Below are 7,939 nucleotides of genomic sequence, written 5' to 3' on the forward strand. Positions count from 1 at the left end.
TCTTCTGTCATTTGCAGCTAATCATTTCTATGTAAGAACAAAGTGCTTGTTTCTGGTCATCATCTGCTTAATGATGTCATGTCTGACCAGTGGAGTAGCTAATGATCATGTAGCCTAGTGCCAAGCTCAAAATGTTGCCTCGGAAGTGATGTCACAACTAGAAGTGACATCGTGCCTGGGCTTTTTAAAAAGTGAAAATTGGGGGGAACCCACCTTCTCCCCCCAGCAGCTCACCACCCACTTGCTCTGCTGCCTTCCCCCAGTCAGTGGCATAGCTAAGACATCTATCTGCTACCCAAGGTCAAAGAAGATTTTGTAGCCCCCCCTGCATAATAAAATCAAATTTAATTAAGTAAATAAATAGAAAGTTATTGGTTCCATGCTGTATCATAATAACATCTCACTGGCACTCAGAACAATCAGTCTTATAGGTCAGTTTGGAGTTAAGCAAATCCACTTTTTGTTCCACAAGACAGTTGTGTTTTTATTTTCTGGTTAATTGGCTATAACTTTTGATAGAATGCCTATATTCCAGTGCAGTTTGTTTCATTGCACTCTGCATTAAATTACCTTTCCAATGATGTATAATGTGATGGTATTATTCATATGTACCAAGATTTTCACAATTTTGGTCACTAGTGTCAAGCTCAGCTTGTTGCCCCCCTAAAGCTTGATGCCTAGTGAAGCTGCTACCCCCTGCACCCTCTTAGCTACGCCGTCATGTCCGACCCTCAGCAGGTGCTGTGAATACTATTTGGCCCACTGTATGAAATGTTTTTGACAGCCCTGCTCTAGGCAGACTTCATCTAAAGCATCGTGTCCAGATTAGGGTTGTGGAGAGGGTTGCTAGTTTCAAATTCCTAGATATTTACATCACAGAGGACCTCTCATGGATTATTAACACCAGCATGTTGATAAAAAAGCCACAAAAGCAGTTATATTTTCTGAGGAAGCTTGGGAGGTTAAATTTGTCACAGCAGCTGCTTGTGTCTTACTATCGTTGCACCATTGAGAGTGTCCTAACCTATGATATCTTGGTGTGGTACAGAAATTGCTCTGCAGGGGACAAAAGAATTATTAAGATGGCGCAGCACATCATCAACCTTCATCTGAAAGATTTGGAGGACATCTATACATCTCGCTGTCTGCAGAAGTCACATAGTATTCTGAGAGACCCCTTCCATCCTGCTCATAAGTTCTTTGAACTGTTGCCTTCGGGTAGACGATACAGAACTATTAGAGCAGCACTGCACGATTCCTGAACAGTTTTTATCCCACAGCCATAATTACGTTGAATAAGGCGATATAATTGTTACCATGCTCCTGGGCATTATGATCTGTTATACTGTTTTAATATTATGATGCATGTTGTATAGAATGTGTGGGTGAGTGTGTAGAGTGTAAGTGTTGGAATTGTAGTTTATATTTATGCTTGTATCTCTAAGGTGCATAAATTTCGTTGTGCTATACCACAATGACAATAAAGTTACTACTACTACTTAAGGAGGATGTCAAAAACTGGAACAGAATCAAAGGAGGGCAACCAAGATTTGTGGGTTGGAAAATGATCCAGTGAGGAACTTTTGACAGAGCTAGCTGTGTTTAGTTTTGAGAAGAGAAGGCTAAGTCAGGATACATAATAGTACTCCTGAATACCTGAAGGGTTGTATGGCAGTCTCCATGGTAGTCCTTACCCAATTCCTCTCTGGGCAATCTAGTGCTGCTCCCCATCCTAGATCACAATGAATTCAATAGGTTGCTGCCACCATAAACATGTGGTCAGGGGCACCCTTTCACCCAACTGGAAGTCTGGCTGCCAATTGTCAGCCTTCATGCTGAGTTACTTGAGGAGGTTGAGGAGTGTCTTGACCAACCTCTTTCCTTCATTTCTCTCCCTCTCTCATCCACCCCCCCCCCCATAAAACTATGCACATGCACTCAGGTTTCTCTGGATAGCATGCAAGACTGAGCAAGGCATCAGAGATGAGGGGCAGTTGCCCTTTAGGTGATAGACAAGTTGGTTTTAATAAATCAGCTGAAATGATTTATTGAGGATTAAAATGAAATAAGGGACATACAATTGAATTCTGTATCTGAGATCAGAAAGCAAAGGTCAACATAAAATAAAAAGATTCTCAGACTCTCTTGACTTAAAGAGTCTGCTCACAATTCAGCGTTTTCTTGGCACTGGAGGAAAGATTTTCTTGGGAGACTGAGCTGGACAGCATCATGGCTTGGCTGGTATCTTGCAAGGTGCAGTGCACCTCTTATACCTTTCCTCCTGCGTACATCTTGTTCTCTCAACCCGGCTGAATTGGTTTCTTTAACCCCAGTTTGGGAGCCCCCCAAACACTAATAGACTGGTCTGAAATTAGCAGATATTCAAATTTCCTGCTCCCAAAGTGTGTGAACTAGATCAATGACTGAGCTAAACCCAGTGAGGCTCCAGGAAGGTTTTAGTCAAGATTATTGTTATCTGGCAAGACCAGACAGTCCTATTTACCTGGGGGGGGGGGGGAAGCAAATATTAGGTGTGAAATGGGACCTAAAGCTTCTGTCTGAATGGAGAATGTGACAGGTTATTTCCTAGGTCAACCTCAGGTTACACAGAGCATTGCTATGGGGGGGAGGAAGTTTCCTCAGGAGAAAGGTGGTTGCTCATGATGGGCTGTCACATAAAAGCGACCAAAGACCTGTTCTCTGCTTCCTCAGAGGACAAAGCTGGATCTTATAGCCTTAAGTTACAGGAAGACAGATTTTGGTTGAACATTAGGAAAAATGTAAGGAATATTTACTGGTAAAAACAACTTGACAATGGAACCTATTACCTAGTTGGGGTAGTGGACTTTTCTTCACTGGAGGTCTTCAGGCAGAGACTGGACAGCTATTTGTTGGGTATACTGATCCAGTTGCTATTTCCCAAAGAAAATTGAAGCATGTCAAGGCTGCTGACTCATTTAATGTCAAGTGTGCCTAGGAACACAGTTTAAGCATTATGTGTTTTTTTTGTGCTGGAGGCAGTGCACATGCTGTATTCAGGCACAATGAATTAACTGTGTAATGTCTCCTTAAATACAACCCAGCATCCAGAGTTCCTGTCCTTCTCTTCCCTTAAGAGAAGCCCTGCTGCAGGCCTTTGTTTAGAGACCTGCTGGGGAACTGTATATAAATCTATTTGATAGACATGCTACAGTGACAATAAATGTGTGGAGCCAAAATCTGTAATCAAGGTTCAACATCATATACAGAATAATTCAACAGTACTCAAACAGTGGGTCTGGGACCTGCCAATGGAATGTGACCCAATTTTTGGTGGTTCACAAAACTGACAGGGCAGATTAGGCTGTGTGCTTCAAGAGATAAACACGCTGCTACTTGGGGCTAGGAGCACTACTGCAATCACCATTATAGTCAGTGGCAGCCCTGGGGAGGGGGTAATGGGGGTAAAACCATCAGGGTGCCATGCTCGTGGGGGCAGCACCGCTGCTGCCTCCTCCATCCGCCCCCCCCGGAGCACTTCCGAGGGGGCCCCACACTGTGTCCATGGGTGCTTCAAAAAGCCTTCTGAGGCCTCCGGAGGGCCATTAAACAATACTTCTGGTTTTCATTGGAAAATCAAAGGACTGTTTAATGGCACTCTGGAGGTCTCAGAAGGTTCTCAGAGAACTAGGGGATGTCGTGCAAGGTTCCATTCCACAAGTGTGAAGGTAGCCAGGACTCTTATGACCAACAGTATTCAAGGCCACTGGATATAGGCTGAAATCTTATATCTGATAATCCCAGGCAATACACTCCACACAAAATTGATTGTAAAAGATATTTATTCCACAAAATACATAAGAGATAACTAAAGGTTCTCAGTAACTATATATAAAAATAGGTAGGCACAGAACCAGTGAAAAGAAAAGAAAAAAATCTCTAAAACCAACTCTTTCCTAGCAGAATGCTGCAAAAGAGCAGGGAGCAACCCAAGGGACAAACAGAAGGACAGGCCAACACGAGCTCCCAGGCCCTTCCTTTTATACCTCTTCCCTTTCTCCTGAAAAACTTAACTTAACCCCATGACTCAATACTCCACAACAATCACCTTCTCTACATAACAGCAATACAGAAAGAGGGCACTGATCCTAGAAACTTACTGCTCTTCAATCTTCCTTAGCCCCTTCTACATCATCTTGCTTATCAACCCTATACCTAATTCCTATATCTTTACAGCAGATAAGTCTCCTTTCTGGGTTGTGGGGTGGGGACACAACATGTCGAGGTCCTGTGCCCCGAGGTGGGACGGGGGCCAGGTCTGCAACTGATTATAGGCACACCTCTTGGCAAATCAGGCAGCAGCCTCTAGGACCTCTAAAACGTTTGAGAAGCACTGGAATAATTAACTTTAATCCCAGTTTTGGTGGTGGGGGCGTTTTAGGCACAACTCGTTGAGAGCTGGGATCGTGTAATGATTAAGAGACTGAACTGTAAGTCACCACTTCACCAGTTGGAATCCCTCCCGGACCATGAACTCACTAGGTAGCTATAGGTAAGTCATGCCCTCTCATCCTCAACTCTTATACTGCAGTGTGGTGGTAGTAATACAAGAAAGGGTAAGGACAACCCATGACAGCGTTGTAATCATGGGGGACTTCAATTATCCTCATATAGACTGGGTCCATTTGTGTTCTGGTCACGAAAAGGCGACCGGATTCCTTGACATGCTAAATGACTGTGCCTTAGAGCAGCTAGTGATGGAGCCTACCAGAGGACAGCTAACTCTGGATTTTATATTGTGCGGTACACAGGACCTGGTTAGAGATGTCAATGTTACTGAGCTGTGGGGAACAGTGATCACGCTGCGATCCGTTTTGACATGCACATTGGGGGAAGAATACCGGGCAAATCTCTCACAAAAACCCTTGACTTCTGACGAGCGGACTTCCCTCAAATGAGGAGGCTGAAAGGGAAGGTAAAATGAGTCCAGTCTCTACAGAGAGCATGGAGGTTGCTCAAATCAACAGTAATAGAGGCCCAGAAGAAGTGTATACCGCAAAGGAAGAAGGGTTCCACTAAATCCAGGAGGGTGCCCGCATGGCTAACGAGCCAAGTTAGAGATTCCGTTAAGGGCAAGGAAGCTTCCTTCCGTAAATGGAAGTCTTGCCCTAATGAGGAGAATAAAAAGGAACATAAAGTGTGGCAGAAGAAATGTAAGAAGGTGATATGGGAGGCCAAGAAAGACTATGAGGAACACATGGCCAGCAACATTAAGGGGAATAATAAAAGCTTCTTCAAATACATTAGAAGCAGGAAACCCGCCAGAGAAACGGTTGGCCCTCTGGATGGTAAGGGAGGGAAAGGGGAGATAAAAGGAGACTTAGAGATGGCAGAGAAATTAAATAAGTTCTTTGCATCTGTCTTCACGGCAGAAGACCTCGGGCAGATACCGCTGCCCGAACAGCCCCTCCTGACCGAGGAATTAAGTCAGATAGAGGTTAAAAGAGAAGATGTTTCAGACCTCATTGATAAATTAAAGATCAATAAGTCACCGGGCCCTGATGGCATCCACCCAAGAGTTATTAAGGAATTGAAGAACGAAGTTGCTGATCTCTTGACTAAAATATGCAACTTGTCCCTCAAAATGGCCACGGTGCCAGAAGATTGGAGGATCGCAAATGTCAGGCTGATTTTTAAAAACAGAAGGAAGGGGGACCTAGGAAACTATAGCCTGGTTAGCCTAACATCTATACTGGGTAAGATGGTGGAATGCCTCATCAAAGATAGAATCTCAAAACACATAGACGAACAGGCCTTGCTGAGGGAGAGTCAGCATGGCTTCTGTAAGGGTAAGTCTTGCCTCACGAACCTTATAGAATTCTTTGAAAAGGTCAACAGGCATGTGGATGCAAGAGAACCCGTGGTCATTATATATCTGGACTTTCAGAAGGCGTTTGACCCGGTCCCTCACCAAAGGCTACTGAAAAAACTCCACAGTCAGGGAATTAGAGGACAGGTCCTCTCATGGATTGAGACCTGGTTGAAGACCAGGAAACAGAGAGTGGGTGTCAATGGGCAATTTTCACAATGGAGAGAGGTGAAAAGCAGTGTGCCCCAAGGTTCTGTCCTGGGTCCGGTGCTCTTCAACCTCTTCATAAATGACCTGGAGACAGGGTTGAGCAGTGAGGTGGCTAAGTTTGCAGACAACACCAAACTTTTCCAAGTGGTGAAGACCAGAAGTGATTGTGAGGAGCTCCAGAAGGATCTCTCCAAACTGGCAGAAAGGGCAGCAAAATGGCAGATGCGTTTCAATGTAAGTAAGTGTAAAGTCATGGACGTTGGGGGCAAGGAATCAAAACTTCACATATAGGCTAATGGGTTCTGAGCTGTCTGTGACAGATCAGGAGAGAGATCTTGGGGTGGTGGTGGACAAGTCGATGAAAGTGTCGACCCAATGTGCGGCGGCAGTAAAGAAGGCCAATTCTATGCTTGGGATCATTAGAAAATGTATTGAGAACAAAACGGCTAATATTATAATGCCATTGTACAAATCAATGGTAAGGCCACACCTGGAGTATTGCATCCAATTCTGGTTGCCACATCTCAAAAAAGATATAGTGGAAATGGTAAAGGTGCAAAAGAGAGCGACTAAGATGATTACTGGGCTGGGGCACCTTCCTTATGAGAAAAGGCTACAGCGTTTGGGCCTCTTCAGCCTAGAAAAGAGAGGCCTGAGGGGGGACATGATTGAAACATACAAAATTATGCAGGGGATGGACAGAGTGGATAGAGAGATGGGCCTATGGTCTGATCCAGTGGGGCTGTTCTTATGTTCTTATGTGCTTATCATACACATGAAGGCTTTGCATTCTCAAAAACCATGGCACAAATGTGACTTTGTCCCATATTCCTGAGCTGAAACTACATCATATTCCCTGTGCTTTGGGCAACTTTAGCTCAAGTGAAGCCCTGCAGCTTCTGTGCCAGAGCAATGTGGACAACTTGAGTCCCCAGGCATTCTCTGGGGCTTCCTTCAATGCTACTTGCAAAACTCTTAATTGTTTCCATATAGAGTTTTTTGGTTAACCTGGAACAATTTGGATGATGTCAGTGGTACTACTTTGGTGTCAAGGCAGGAAGCAAGAATATCAGTTGGCTTTTTGGATCTGAACAGCTCTTCATCAAAGCCCAGGGATGGTTTGGGCTTCCCAACATGGACATGAACTCATTTTCCCTAGGCAGTAATTTTTGTTTCCATTCAGTATCCACTGAATAATTACAATGAAGAAATACAGAGTTAATACAAGTCTTTCTTTTTGTATCAGTTAGCAATAGGCATGAGCTATACTGCAATACATTATCTGCCTTTTGACAGTGTCATTTGTGGAGCGCTTCCAGAGTGCTGGACTTAAGTTGTCTTCTCTGATGTCATTGAGTGGTTGGGAAAGATGATGGCTTAAGAAGCCTGATGAATGAATAAGATTGAAAGCCCCATTAGTGGAACTTGAGACGTGAAGCCGGCATGTTGACACACAGTGGATTCTGCATGGCTCGCAAAATATTCTTTCTGCAGGCAGGACTCATTTCTGAAGTTGGATTTGGCTGCCTCAGGAGCCCAATGTAGTAATGGATATCATCTGTTAGAGGCTGCTTTGGATAGAAGTCTTTAAGAAAATATACTACCTTCTTCCAGTTATCCCTGCAAAGGAGCTCCTTAAAAAGGACATATGAGAGGATTAAGGTTACTGGATGTATTTCTCACTACCCTTTTGCCAGATAGATGCAAATGACTATGAATACACCTCAGAGGCAGGACATTGGGATGGCTGAGGGTCCAGGTCTATCAGAGAGCCTACGTACCTAGACACACAACTAAACTCTCAGTACTGGTGTGGCAGTGGTAGTATCCAAAGCACCATCGGGGGGATGGGTGCTAGTCCTGGAACTAGCAATGCATGTG

Source organism: Tiliqua scincoides, chromosome 2 (genome assembly GCF_035046505.1).
Source record: "Tiliqua scincoides isolate rTilSci1 chromosome 2, rTilSci1.hap2, whole genome shotgun sequence".
In the NCBI taxonomy this organism is placed as follows: domain Eukaryota; kingdom Metazoa; phylum Chordata; class Lepidosauria; order Squamata; family Scincidae; genus Tiliqua; species Tiliqua scincoides.